Source organism: Balaenoptera musculus, chromosome 1 (assembly GCF_009873245.2).
Source record: "Balaenoptera musculus isolate JJ_BM4_2016_0621 chromosome 1, mBalMus1.pri.v3, whole genome shotgun sequence".
NCBI lineage: Eukaryota > Metazoa > Chordata > Mammalia > Artiodactyla > Balaenopteridae > Balaenoptera > Balaenoptera musculus.
The window spans coordinates 128,261,967-128,278,141 of NC_045785.1; the positions used below are offsets into that span (position 1 = coordinate 128,261,967).

General features: G+C 39.7%; 1 non-coding gene across 1 annotated transcript; it reads right to left on the reverse strand.

Annotated features, from left to right (window-relative positions):
• Positions 1–834: 834 nt before the first annotated feature.
• Positions 835–939, reverse strand: LOC118887164. Its single transcript, XR_005017904.1, has one exon. It is a non-coding gene; the product is annotated as a U6 spliceosomal RNA (small nuclear RNA).
• Positions 940–16,175: the final 15,236 nt, after the last annotated feature.

Sequence of the window (16,175 nt, forward strand, 5' to 3'; positions counted from 1 at the left end):
CACAAGTAAAGCAGTTCTTTTAATTGGATTTTTAAAAATAGAGTTATATAGTTTGAGGAATGAAATTGTTTTATAAGGTAAGGTTTGCACAGAAAGACAGCTCTTCTCTATTCTCTGCCACTACACGTCCCCCACACCCCAGCCTTTCCCCCCATCAAGGGTTTCTTGCTCCCCAGCAGCAACCATTTTCAACTCTGTATCTCCAGTTACTGTGCTTATTTTGCCACTTACTGATTTGCCAGTTTTTGATGTGTCCCCAGTGTGAATATATAAACTTGTTGGCATGAATATGAAGTAGATAAACTTATATTTGTTAACCTGGTTGAACAAATTTAAGGTCACAGTATAATAAGCAACATGTCTATTTAGAAATATGTTTTAACTCTCTATTTCATAGAACAAAGTTACTTAAAAACCTCATGCTTTTCCCCAACTTTTTAACTTGAGAAATTTCAAATCCATAAAAAAGGTGAATTCCCATGCACCGTTACCCAGGTTCAACAGTTAGCATTTGTAGTTTTCTTTTTATACATACATACACATGTATTAAACACATTTTTTTGGGTGAGCCGTTTGAAAGTTAAAAGATATCGTGCCCCCTTAACCCCTAAGTACTTACGCATGTGTTTTCTAAGAATAAGAACATTCACCTACATGACCATAATACTAGTATCACACCTGAGAAAGTCAGTAATTCCCTAATATCTAATACACACTCCATGGTCAGATTTCTCCACAGGTCCACATGCATACTCTTTCCTTCCTTTTCCTTTCCTTCTTTCTTTACCAAGGGCCAGTCAAGTTTCATTTGGTTTCATTGTCTAGTTTCTTTTAAAATGTACAGATTGCTTTATGACTCTGCATGTCTTCCTTGTGTAAGGGCCATACTTATTTTCTCGGAGTCATTCCAGTTTTAGTGTCTGGGCTACCAAAGTGGCTGTTAAGAGCTTTTCTAGTGACGTATCAACACTGTCACTATAAATTTTATCCCAACCCACAAGTGTTCATTTATACGACATGAAGACATTAAAAAAAAAAATCCTATTGGAACGTGTATTATACTCCACTGCACTATACCCCACTTAGTCTACTACTTCCAAAATTAATCTTTAGAATATTTGTTTACAACAGAGTTCATCACTTGCATTTGTAAGATCATACACCCTAGACTACCAACTTTGCATTCCATTTTTTTGACAAATCAGATATTGAAAACCCAAACAAATACCTTCTGTAATAAAACTTGCAAAATAAGTCTTTTTGAGCAAACAGAAGCATTTGTGATTTTTACGTTTATAAGGGATAAAAACCAAGTTTTACACCCAGAATGGTTTAAAATAGTTCCCCATGTAGGTGGTGTACTATCCCACTTAAGAGCAGGTGTTTAAATCAGACTGCCTAGTTTCATATTTGTTCTCTATCTCTTGAGTTTGGCATTAGACAAAAATCACAATCAGTCATAATCTCATTAAGCATCAGATTTCTCACCTGTAAATATGTGTCACAGCACCTATTTCAGATAATTGTTCTGAAGATCAGTCATGCTTATACATGTAAAACTATCATGTGCCTAGCACGTAGTACACACAATGTTAGCTATTAATGTTTTGATGCTCAGAGTGAGATCTCATCCCTTTGTCTCTGAGCATCAACCAGCAGGTGTAAGACTGTCATCTCCAGCCTCAGTGTACAACCGCCATCCATTAGCAGGGTCAGCAGGGAGCTTTGAGCCGGATGTGCTCTGCGTAAGATTCCACCCTCAGTGCTTCCATCGTAGGCGTCAGTAAGTCACTCCAGAGCTCTGCAGGGCCCCTGGAAAGACCTTGCTACCCCTTGTTATAAGGCCTTGCCACAATTTTATGCCTCAAAACCATTAAAGCCAATTTCATATGCCTTTGATTCCTATTAATTTTATCACCACAAGAAACCCCATATGGCTCTTCACATCCTTCTTTCTGGACCCACACTCCTTCACCAACGCCTAAAAACACTTCCCCTGTGCCCTCTGGCACTCAGAAATCAGTCATCAGTAAAATTTCCTAAATCTTTAACTTCTTTCAACCTTCTCTTCACCTCCTTATTCTAATTGAAACTACTTTCCTTGAATCCTTTCCAGGAGGTCACTTTTTTTCTTCCTGACTGCCTCATACCACTCGACCTAGAGGTAGAATAGATGGTCTCCTTAATCTTCAGTGCCTAAAACGCCTCACTTTGTATCTTATATTGACAAACTCTAGCATCTACTCTTTCTCCTTGTTGCAAGTGAACCCCTGTGTTCTCTCACCCTCTCTCATCTTCATTCATGGGGTCACTGTCATTCTAATACTGCTTCTGTCATAATCCTTGATTTCAATGTCTACATTATTTTTTCTAGTTTCTCACTTCTTTGCCTTCTTTCCCCTAAGATCTTGTTCTCCAGCCAGTATCAGCCACTTACTCCCCTGATTAAACCCTAGTGTTTGTCACTGTCAGTATCCATAATCCTTAATACCAATTTCAAGCACCCAACTCTGACCACCACCATGCCCCCTCACACCCTAACTCTAACAATTCTTCAATTTCACCGAATCCTACAGTCCATTGGTCATACTGATAAGAACAGAGTAAAGGGACAAAGTAGGTGATTAAATAGATAATCCCACTAAGGGAACATAAGTAAAGAAAAAAGTATGGGAGACCCCTGTTAGTTAATGATCACTCAAGAAAGCAGGTTTGCCTAACCACAAAACCAAACAGGCTTCCTTAAAAACAAAACCATGCAACAGTCATGAGACATGCCCTAAAACAATAAAACAATGATGGCTTTCTTAAGCTCCCTTTACACCCTGGTCTTTCTTGTCCCACTCCCAAATCACTTTTCTTTCACTCAAAAGAAAGTTCTCTTTCCTATAGGGGAGGGGAAAAAAATGACACTCTCAAAATATTTTCAAATGAAGCTTATTCTTCATTAGGGCAAAGGCAATGCTTCCTATCTTTATCCTTGACTTCCAAGAATGGCTGAAAGATGGATTTCCCTTTTACCATTTCAACTCAACACCCTTAAAAGTCAACAGCAATGGAAGAGGAATCAAGATGGTGGGTCAGTAGGATGTGGAGCTTACCTCCTCCCACAGATACAGCAAAAACACATCTACAAGTGGAACGATTCACACACAACATCTACTGAATGCTGGCAGAAGACCTCAGACTTCCAAAAGGGCAAGAAAACCTCCATGTAACCGGGTAGGACAAAAGAAAAAAAAAAAAAAAAGGAATTGGGACAGGACCTGCACCCCAGGGAGGGAGATGTGAAGGAGGAAAGGTTCCCCCACCATGGGAAATCCCCTCAGTGGTGGGGAGATCAGCCTGGATGGAGGGGGAGCCTTAGAGCCTCGGAGGAGAGTGCGGCAACCAGTTTGTGGAAGGACCTGCACAGGTGGTCAGTACCTCTGCCCTGTGCTCCCCAGCCTGGGACGCTTGTCTGCTGGTGTGGGCGGGGCTGGGTGCTGAAGCTCGAGCTTCAGATGTCAGACCCAGGGATAGAACCAGGGTTAGCTGCATGGAGACAGCCTGAAAAGGTTGGAGAGTGACAACTGAGTGTGCACTCAGAAGAGGCCTGGGCCCGCCAGAGAGGCAAAACACCACTGTTGGGGGGCACCTGAGAAGACGGGCAGGACCACCATAGGAGCTTCTGTTCCTACCTGCGGGCTCTCAGGCAACAAGACACCACGTACATGAGTTCTGGGGGCAGGTGCAAGCTGCTGCCACCATCATGGGCTCCAGAGAGAGACACGGGCCACTGCCACAGCTAGGGGACCTGCAAGCAGGTGCCACTTGCTGTCCTGGCGGGGGGGGGGTTGTTGCACAGCCCGCCACCACCACTGTGAGGCCCGCGGGTGGGTGCCAATTGCTGCCCCCACCATATGAGGAGCACGCACAGGCCATGAGCAGGCACCAATTGCTGTTCCTACTGTCCTGCAAGTAGGTGGGTTGTTGCTGCCACTAAGAGACACAAGAGCAGGCGCCATCTGCTGCCCCTACTGTCCTGGGACTGCATGGGCCACTGCTGCCACTGGGAGACCCGGGAGCGGGTGCCAATCAATGCCCCCGCCATACCAGGAGTGTGCACAGGCCACCGTGCCTGCCCACCTCATATCAAGAGGATAAGAGCCAGCACACACTGTGGAAAGAGGCAACAATCATCCAAACTAAAAGCAGCCCCTCGATTCCAGACAAGATGGCAGGGGTAGAAGGACGTGAACTCACCTCCTCTCATGAAAACACCAACTTCACAACTAACAACTTAATAACCATTGACAAAAAAGACTGGAACCCACCACAAAAGATACTTCACATCCAAAGACAAAGAAGAAGCCACAACAAGATGGTAGGAGGGGCACTTTCATGATATAAGACAGATTCCATACCCGCCAGCTGGGCAACCCACAAACTGGAAAATAATTATATTGCAGAGGTTCTCCCACAGGAGTGAGTTCTGAGCCCCATGTCAGGCTCCCCAGCCTGAGGGGTCTGGCCACAGTAGGAGGAGCCCCCAAAGCATTTGGCTTTGAAGGCCACTGGGGCGTGAGTGCAGGAGCTCCACAGGACTGGGGGAAACGGAGATTCCACTTTTGGAGGGTACACACAAGATTTTACGTGCACGGGACCCAACACAAAGCAGTGATTCCATAGGAGCTTGGGCTAGACCTACCTGTGGGTCTTGCAGGGTCTCCTGGTGAGGCGTGGGTCAGCTGTGGCTCACTGAGGGGCAAGGACACTGGTGGTGGAAGTCCCAAGGAATATTAATCGGCATGAGATTTCCTGGAGGTCTCCATTTTGGCACTGAGACCTGACCCCACCCAACAGCCTGCAGGCTCAAGTGCTGGGATGACTACAGGCCAAACAAACAGCAGGGGAGAACACAGCCCCACCCATCCACTGACAGGCACCTAAAGTTGTACTGAGCTCACAGCCACCTCTAAATACACCCTTTGACATGGCTCTGCCCACCAGAGGGACAAAACCCAGCACCACCCACCAGCGGGCAGGCACCAGTCCTTCCCACCAGGAATCCTGCACAAGCCTCTGGACGAACCTCACCCACCAGGGGACAGACCTCACCCACCAGGGGACAGACACCAGAAGCAAGAGGAAATACAATCCTGCAGCCTGCAGAAAGGAGACCACAAACAGAAAATTAGACAAAGTGAGATGGCAGAGAAATATGTTCCAGACAAAGAAACAAGATAAAACCCCAGAAGAACAACTAAGTGAAGTGGAGATAGGCAATCTACCTGAAAAAGAATTCAGAGTAATGATAGTAAATATATCCAGTATCTCAGAAAAAGAATGGAGGCACAGACTGAGAAGATACAAGAAATGTATAACAAAGATCTAGAAGATTTAAAGAATAAACAAACAGAGTTGAATAATACAATAATTGAAATGAAAAACACACTGGAAGCAACCAATACCAGAATAAATGAAGCAGAAGAAGGAATAAGTGAGCTGAAAAACATAGTGGTGGAAATCACTGCTGCAGAACAGAAAAAAGAAAATAGAATGAAAAGAAATAAGGACAGTCTTAGAGACCACTGGGACAACATTGAACACACCAACATTAACATTATAGGGGTCCCAGAAGGAAGAGAGAGAGAAAGGGCCTGAGAATATTTGAAGAGATTATAGCCAGAAACTTACCTAACAAACATGAGAAAGGAAACACTCGAGTCTAGGAAGGAGAGAGAGTCCCATGCAGGATAAACCCAAGGAGGAACACATCAAGACACGTATTAATCAAACTGACAAAAATTAAAGACAAAAAATATTGAAAGCAACAAGGGAAAAGCAACAAATTACAAGGGAATCCCCATAACGTTATCAGCTGAATTTTCAGCAGAAACTCTGCAGGCCAGAAAGGAGTGGCACGATATATTTAAAGTGATGAAAGGGAAAAACCTAAAACCAAGAATACTCTACCCAGCAAGGCTCTCATTCAGATTTGACGGAGAAATCAAAAGCTTTACAGAAAAGCAAAAGCTAAGAGAATTCAGCACCACCAAACCAGCTTTACAACAAATGCTAAAGGAACTTCTCTAGGAGGAAAAGAAAGGGCTACAACTAGAAACAAGAAAATTACAAATGAAAAAGCTCACCAGTAAAAGCAAACAAAGTAAAGATATGAAGTCATCCCCACACAGATATGATATCGAAACCAGCGATCATGAGAAGAGGAGAGTACAAATGCAGGATATTGGAAATACATTTGAAATTAAGAGACAAGCAACTTAAAACTGTCTTGTATCTATACAGACTGCTATATCAAAACTTTATGGGAACTGCAAACCAAAACTCTACAATAGATAGACACACAAAAAAGAAAAACCCATCCAAACACAACACTAGAGATAGTCATCAAATCAAGAGAGTAAGGGAAGAAAAAAGACCTACAAAACACATCCAAAACAATTAACAAAATGGCAATAAGGAAGACTGGGGATTAACCAAGATGGCGGAGTAGCAGGACATGCTCTCACTCCCTCTTGCGAGAGCACCAGAATCACAACTGGCTGCTGGACAATCATTGACAGGAAGACCCTGGACTTCACCAAGGAGGATACCCCACGTCCAAGGACAGAGGAGAAGCCACAGTGAGACGGTAGGAGGGGCGCAATCAGAGTAAAATCAAATCCCATAACTGCTGGGTAGGTGACTCACAGACTGGCGAACACTCATACCACAGAAGTCCACCCACCGGAGTGAAGGTTCTGAGCCCCACGTCAGGCTTCCCAACCTGGGGGTCCGGCAACGGGAGGAGGAATTCCTAGAGAATCAGACTTTGAAGCCTAGTGCGAATTGATTGCAGGACTTTGACAGGACTGGGGGAAACAGAGACCCCACTCTTGGAGGGCACACACAAAGTAATGTGTGCATCGGGACCCAGGGGAAGGAGCAGTAACCCTGGGGGAGACTGAACCAGACCTACCTGCTGGTGTTGGGGGGTCTCCTGCAGAGGCGAGTGGTGGCTCTGTTTCACTGTGGGGATAAGGACACTGGCAGCAGAGGTTCTGGGAAGTTCTCCTTGGCGTGAGCCCTCCCAGAGTCTGCCATTAACCCCACCAAAGAGCACGGGTAGGCTCCAGTGTTGGGTTGCCTCAGGCAAAACAACCAACAGGGAGGGAACCCAGCCCCACCCATCAACAGTCAAGTGGATTAAGGTTTTACTGAGCTCTGACCACCACAGCAACAGTCAGCTCTACCCACCACCAGAGCCTCCCATCAAGCCTCTTAGATAGCCTCAACCACCAGAGGGCAGACAGCAGAAGCAAGAAAAACTACAATCCTGCAGCCTGTGGACCAAAAACCACAGTTACAGAAAGATAGACAAGATGAAAAGGCAGAGGGCTATGTACCAGATGAAGGAACAAGAAAAAACCCCAGAAAAACAACTAAATGAAGTGGAGATAAGCAACCTTCCAGAAAAAGAATTCAGAATAATGATAGTGAAGATGATCCAGGAGCTCGGAATAAGAATGGAGGCAAAGATTGAGAAGATGCAAGAAATGATTAACAAAGACCTAGAAGAATTAAAGAACAAACAAACAAAGATGACCAATACAATAACTGAAATGAAAACTACACTAGAAGGAATCAATAGCAGAATAACTGAGGCAGAAGAACGGATAAGTGACCTGGAAGACAGAATGGTGGAATTCACTGCTGCGGAACAGACTAAAGAAAAAAGAATGAAAAGAAATGAAGACAGCCTAAGAGACCTCTGGTACAACATTAAACGCAACAACATTCGCATTATAGGAGTCCAGAAGGAGAAGAGAGAGAGAAAGGACCAGAGAAATTATTTGAAGAGATTATAGTCGAAAACTTCCCTAACATGGGAAAGGAAATAGCCACCCAAGTCCAGGAAGCGCAGAGAGTCCCATACAGGATAAACCCAAGGAGAAACACGCCGAGACACATAGTAATCAAAGTGGCAAAAATTAAAGACAAAGAAAAATTATTGAAAGCAGCAAGGGAAAAACGACAAATAACATACAAGGGAACTCCCATAAGGTTAACAGCTGATTTCTCAGCAGAAACTCTGCAAGCCAGAAGGGAGTGGCATGATATACTTAAAGTGATGAAAGGGAAGAACCTACAACCAAGATTACTCTACCCGGCAAGGATCTCATTTAGATTTGATGGAGAAATCAAAAGCTTTACAGACAAGCAAAAGCTAAGAGAATTCAGCACCACCAAACCAGCTCTACAACAAATGCTAAAGGAACTTCTCTAAGTGGGAAACACAAGAGAAGAAAAGGACCTACAAAAACAAACCCAAAACAATTAAGAAAATGGTCATAGGAACATACATATCGATAATTACCTTAAACGTGAATGGATTAAATGCCCCAACCAAAAGACATAGACTGGCTGAATGGATACAAAAACAAGACCCATACATATGCTGTCTACAAGAGACCCACTTTAGACCTAGGGACACATACAGACTGAAAGTGAGGGGATGGAAAAAGATATCCCATGCAAATGGAAATCAAAAGAAAGCTGGAGTAGCTATACTCATATCAGATAAAATAGACTTTAAAATAAAGAATGTTACAAGAGACAAGGAAGGACACTACATAATGATCCAGGGATCAATCCAAGAAGAAGATATAACAATTATAAATATATATGCATCCAACATAAGAGCACCTCAATACATAAGGCAACTGCTAACAGCTATAAAAGAGGAAATCGACAGTAACACAATAATAGTGGGGGACTTTAACACCTCACTTACACCAATGGACAGATCATCCAAAATGAAAATAAATAAGGAAACAGAAGCTTTAAATGACACAATAGACCAGTTAGATTTAACTGATATATATAGGACATTCCATCCAAAAACAGCAGATTACACGTTCTTCTCAAGTGCGCATGGAACATTCTCCAGGATAGATCACATCTTGGGTCACAAATCAAGCCTCAGTAAATTTAAGAAAATTGAAATCATATCAAGCATCTTTTCTGACCACAACACTATGAGATTAGAAATGAATTACAGAGAAAAAAACGTAAAAAAGACAAACACATGGAGGCTAAACAATACGTTACTAAATAACCAAGAGATCACTGAAGAAATCAAAGAGGAAATAAAAAAATACCTAGAGACAAATGACAATGAAAACACGACGACCCAAAACCTATGGGATGCAGCAAAAGCAGTTCTAAGAGGGAAGTTTATAGCTATACAAGCCTACCTAAAGAAACAAGAAAAATCTCAAGTAAACAATCTAACCTTACACCTAAAGAAACTAGAGAAAGAAGAACAAACAAAACCCAAAGTTAGCAGAAGGAAAGAAATCACAAAGATCAGAGCAGAAATAAATGAAATAGAAACAAAGAAAACAATAGCAAAGATCAATAAAACTAAAAGTTGGTTCTTTGAGAAGATAAACAAAATTGATAAGCCATTAGCCAGACTCATCAAGAAAAAGAGGGAGAGGACTCAAATCAATAAAATCAGAAATGAAAAAGGAGAAGTTACAACAGACACCGCAGAAATACAAAGCATCCTAAGAGACTACTACAAGCAACTTTATGCCAATAAAATGGACAACCTGGAAGAAATGGACAAATTCTTAGAAAGGTATAACCTTCCAAGACTGAACCAGGAAGAAACAGAAAATATGAACAGACCAATCACAAGTCATGAAAATGAAACTGTGATTAAAAATCTTCCAACAAACAAAAGTCCAGGACCAGATGGCTTCACAGGTGAATTCTATCAAACATTTAGAGAAGAGCTAACACCCATCCTTCTCAAACTCTTCCAAAAAATTGCAGAGGAAGGAACACTCCCAAACTCATTCTATGAGGCCACCATCACCCTGATACCAAAACCAGACAAAGACACTACAAAAAAAGAAAATTACAGACCAATATCACTGATGAATATAGATGCAAAAATCCTCAACAAAATACTAGCAAACAGAATCCAACAACACATTAAAAGGATCATACACCACGATCAAGTGGGATTTATCCCAGGGATGCAAGGATTCTTCAATATACGCAAATCAATCAGTGTGATACACCATATTAACAAATTGAAGAATAAAAACCATATGATCATCTCAATAGATGCAGAAAAAGCTTTTCACAAAATTCAACACCCATTTCTGATAAAAACTCTCCAGAAAGTGGGCATAGAGGGAACCTACCTCAACATAATAAAGGCCATATATGACAAACCCACAGCAAACATCATTCTCAATGGTGAAAAACTGAAAGCATTTCCTCTAAGATCAGGAACGAGACAAGGATGTCCACTCTCACCACTATTATTCAACATAGTTCTGGAAGTCCTAGCCACGGCAATCAGAGAAGAAAAAGAAATAAAAGGAATCCAAATTGGAAAAGAAGAAGTAAAACTGTCACTGTTTGCGGATGACATGATACTATATGTAGAGAATCCTAAAACTGCCACCAGAAAACTGCTAGAGCTAATTAATGAATATGGTAAAGTTGCAGGATACAAAATTAATGCACAGAAATCTCTTGCATTCCTATACACTAATGATGAAAAATCTGCAAGAGAAATTAAGGAAACACTCCCATTTACCATTGCAACAAAAAGAATAAAATACCTAGGAATAAACCTACCTAGGGAGACAAAAGACCTGTATGCAGAAAACTATAAGACACTGATGAAAGGAATTAAAGATGATACCAACAGATGGAGAGATATACCATGTTCTTGGATTGGAAGAATCAACATTGTGAAAATGACTATACTACCCAAAGCAATCTACAGATTCAATGCAATCCCTATCAAATTACCAATGGCATTTTTTACGGAGCTAGAACAAATCATCTTAAAATTTGTATGGAGACACAAAAGACCCCGAATAGCCAAAGCAGTCTTGAGGGAAAAAAATGGAGCTGGAGGAATCAGACTCCCTGACTTCAGATTATACTACAAAGCTACAGTAATCAAGACAATATGGTACTGGCACAAAAACAGAAGCATAGATCAATGGAACAAGATAGAAAGCCCAGAGATTAACCCACGCACCTATGGTCAGCTAATCTATGACAAAGGAGGCAAAGATATACAATGGAGAAAAGACAGTCTCTTCAATAAGTGGTGCTGGGAAAACTGGACAGCTACATGTAAAAGAATGAAATTAGAATACTCCCTAACACCATACACAAAAATAAACTCAAAATGGATTAGAGACCTAAATATAAGACTGGACACTATAAAACTCCTAGAGGAAAACATAGGAAGAACACTCTTTGACATAAATCACAGCAAGATCTTTTTTGATCCACCTCCTAGAGTAATGGAAATAAAAACAAAAATAAACAAGTGGGACCTAATGAAACTTCAAAGCTTTTGCACAGCAAAGGAAACCATAAACAAGACGAAAAGACAACCCTCAGAATGGGAGAAAATATTTGCAAATGAATCAACGGACAAAGGATTAATCTCCAAAATATATAAACAGCTCATTCAGCTCAATATTAAAGAAACAAACACCCCAATCCAAAAATGGGCAGAAGACCTAAATAGAAATTTCTCCAAAGAAGACATACAGACGGCCACGAAGCACATGAAAAGATGCTCAACATCACTAATTATTAGAGAAATGCAAATCAAAACTACAATGAGGTATCACCTCACTCCTGTTAGAATGGGCATCATCAGAAAATCTACAAACAACAAATGCTGGAGAGGGTGTGGAGAAAAGGGAAACCTCTTGCACTGTTGGTGGGAATGTAAACTGATACAGCCACTATGGAGAACAATATGGAGGTTCCTTAAAAAACTAAAAATAGAATTACCATATGACCCAGCAATCCCACTACTGGGCATATACCCAGAGAAAACCGTAATTCAAAAAGACACATGCACCCGAATGTTCATTGCAGCACTATTTACAATAGCCAGGTCATGGAAGCAACCTAAATGCCCACCAACAGACGAATGGATAAAGAAGAGTGGTACATATATACAATGGAATATTACTCAGCCATAAAAAGGAACGAAATTGAGTCATTTGTGGAGAAGTGGATGGATCTAGAGACTGTTATACAGAGTGAAGTACGTCAGAAAGAGAAAAACAAATATCGTATATTAATGCATGTATGCGGAACCTAGAAAAATGGTACAGATGAGCCGGTTTGCAGGGCAGAAGTTGAGACACAGATGTAGAGAATGGACATATGGACACCAAGGGGGGAAAACTGCGGTGGGGTGGGGATGGTGGTGTGCTGAATTGGGCTATTGGGATTGACATGTATACACTGATGTGTATAAAATTGATGCCTAATAAGAACCTGCAGTATAAAAAAACAAACAAAACAACTAATACTAAACTTTCATTGGGTTATTTGTATGGAAATATGTTAACATAAATGTTTCAGACATTACATGAAATTTCTAAAAATCTTATATTTGTATTTGTATGGAAATATGTATGGAAATACGTTAATATAAATGTTTCAGACATTACATGAAATTTCTAAAAATCTTATATGTTCTGGTATAATGTTATAAGTAATAATCCTAGTTATTACTTTAAAATGTATATCTCAGAAATAACTAATTTTCTTGTCAACTGCATTATTATGAACTTTCATCAAATCTTTAACCGTGGTCATTTTTAAGTCTTTTGTCATTTACAGACAGTTCTGGGTGTACTCTGATGATTTTGCAAATATGTTCCTATAAAAGGGTTTCATCTTCAAGAAATTCATGGAAAAGACTCTGACAAGTACAGGTTTCTGGTAACTGACTGTACTGCTGAACTGAATGAATAAGCATTTTCAGAACTCTAATGAAAAACTGATGAACTCATAAAAGTGCTAACAAAAGATCAAGATGAAAAAAAAAAATTAATTACATGGGACTGAGTGAACTGATGAGGATGAGTATAATTTTTGTGACTTTCTGTCTGAATTAAAAAAAAAAAATCCCACAAGGACTCAGAGGCAAAGAATATACAAATCAATTTTCACTGCAAAGTAAAGGAGCTGTTACAGTGGAGGATTACTGGACTGAATGTCAATATTATGACATAGTATGAGTGTGTTTCATGTTTGGTAATTGCAATCATTGTTGCTTTTGTTGTGGTCATCCATGTACAATGCTTGGTGTCAGTCTATTTATCTCTTGTAAAAATAAAATACAGTGTGTGTGTGTGAAAAAAAAAAAACAACCTACAATAATAGGAGAATGTGAAAGGGTCTCAGGAGCCAACTGAAAAAGCTCCCAATGATCAAAGCTGGAACTATTTGAGCCGCAAAATAAATGCAATATTGGACTACCAAAAAAAAAAAAAAATGGCAATAAGAACATACATATTGATAATTACCTTAAATGTAAATGGATCAAGTGCTCCAACCAAAAGACATAGAATGGCTGAATGGATACAAAAACAAGACCCGTATATTTACTGTCTACAAGAGACCCACTTCAGATCTTAGGGACACATACGGACTGAAAGTATGGGGATGGAAAAAATGTGTTCCATGAAAATGGAAATCAAAAGAAAGCTGGAGTAGCAATACTCATATGTTTACTCATAAAGTAAACAATATTTATTTTTTAAAAATAAAGACTGTTACAAGAGAAAAAGAATAATGATTAAGGGATCAATCCAAGAAGAAGATATAACAAATGTAAATATATATGCACCCAACATAGGAGCACTTCAACGTAAGGTAAATGCTAACAGCCATAAAAGGAGAAAATTGATAGTAACACAATAATAGTGGGGGATTTAACACCCCACTTTCATCAATAGACAGGTCATCCAGACAGAAAAATCAATAAGGAAACACAGGCCTTAAATGACACATAAGACCAGATGGGCTTAATTGATATTTATAGAACATTCCACCTGAAAGCAGCAGAATATGCATTCTTCGCAAGTGCACATGGAACATTCTCCAGAATAGGTCACATCTGGGCTACAAATCAAGCCTCAGTAAATGTAAGAAAATTGAAACCATATCAACTATCTTTTCCGACAACAACACTGAGATTAGAAATCAATCAGAAGAAAAAAAAAATGTAAAAACCACAGACACATGGAGGCTAAACAATATGTTACTAAACAAGCAATGGATCACTGAAGAAATCAAAGAGGAAATCACAAAATACCTAGAGACAAATGGCAATGAAAACATAACAAACCAAAACCTATGGGATGCAGCAAAAGCATTTCTAAGAAGGAAGATTATAGCAGTACAATCTTACCTCAGGAAACAAGAAAAATTTCAAATAAACAGCCTAACCTTACACCTAAACCAACTAGAGAAATAAGAACAAACAAAACCCAAAGTTAGTTAAGGAAAGAAATCATAAAGATCAGAGCAGAAATAAATGAAATAGAGACATAGCAAAGATCAATGAAACTAAAAGCTGGTTCTTTGAAAAGATAAACAAAATTGATAAACCTTTAGCCAGACTCATCAAGAAGAAACAGGAGAGAGCTCAAATCAATAAAATTAGAAATGAAAAAGAAGTTACAACTGACACCACAGAAATACAAAGTATCATAAGAGACTTTTACAAACAACTATATGCCAATAAAATGGACAACCTAGAAGAAATGGACAAATTCTTAGAAAGGTACAACTTTCCAAGACTGAACCAGGAAGAAATAGAAAACATGAACAGACCAATCACAAATACTGAAATTAAAACTGATTAAAAAACTTCCAACAAACCAAAGTCCAGGACCAGATGGCTTCACAGGCAAATTCTATCAAACATTTAGAGAACACCTATCCATTTGGAACTCCTCCAAAAGTTGCACAGGAAGGAACACTCCCATTCTATGAGGCCACCAATACCCTGATATCAAAACAAAACAAATATACCACAAAAAAAGAGAATTACAGGCCAATATCACTGACGAACATAGAGGCAAACATCTTCAACTAAATGCCAGCAAACCGACTCCAACAATTTGGTGAAAGGATCATACACCACACTCAACTGGGATTTTTCCCAGTGATGTAAGGATTCTTCAGTATCTGCAAATCAATCAGCGTGATATAGCACATTAACAAACTGAAGAATAAAAACCATACGATCATGTCAATTGAGGCAGAAAAAGCTTTTGACAAAATTCAGCATCCATTTATAATAAAAAGTCTCTGGAAAGCTGGCATAGAGGGAATCTAACTCTACATAATAAAAGGCCATATATGACAAACCCATAGCTAACATCATTCTCAATGTTGAAAAGCTGAATGCATTTTCTCTAAGATCAGGAATGAGACAAGGATGTCCACTCTCACCACTTTTATTCATAGTTTTGGAAGTCCTAGCCATGGAAATTGACAAGAAATAAAAGGAAACCAAATTGGGAAAGAAGAAGTAACACTTTCACTGTTTGCAAATGACATGATACTATACAGAGAAAATCCTAAAGACACTACCATAAAACTACTAGCGCTCAATGAATTTGGTAAAGTTGCAGGATATAAAATTAATACACAGAAATCTCTTGCATTCCTATACATTAACAAGAAAAGATCAGAAAGAGAAATTAAGGAAACAACCCTATTTACCATCACATCAAAAAGAATCAAATACCTAGGAATAAACCTACCTAAGGAGGCAAAAAACCTGTACTTCTGAAACTATAAGACATTGATGAAAGGAACTGAAGGTGACAGAAACAGATGGAAAGATATACCATATTCTTGGATTGGAAGAATCAATATTGTCAAAATGACTATACTACCCAAGGCAATCCATAGATACAATGTTATCCCTATCAAATTACCAATAGCATTTTTCACAGAACTAGAACAAATTTTAAAATTTGCATGGGAACACAAAAGACCACAAATAGCCAAAACAATCTTAAGCAGAACAGAGTTGGAGGAATCACTCTGACTTCAGGCTATACTACAAAGCTACAGTCATGAGAACAGTATGGTACTGGCATAAAAACAGACACATAGGTTAATGGAATAGGATAGAAAGCCCAGAAATAACCCCCTGCACTTATGGTCAATCAATCTATTACAAAGCCAGCAAGAATATACAGTGGAGAAAAGACAGTCCCTTCAATAAGTGGTGCTGGGAAAACTGGACAGCTACATATAAAAGAATGAATTTAGAATGTTGTCTAACACCATACACAAAACTAAACTCAAAATGGATT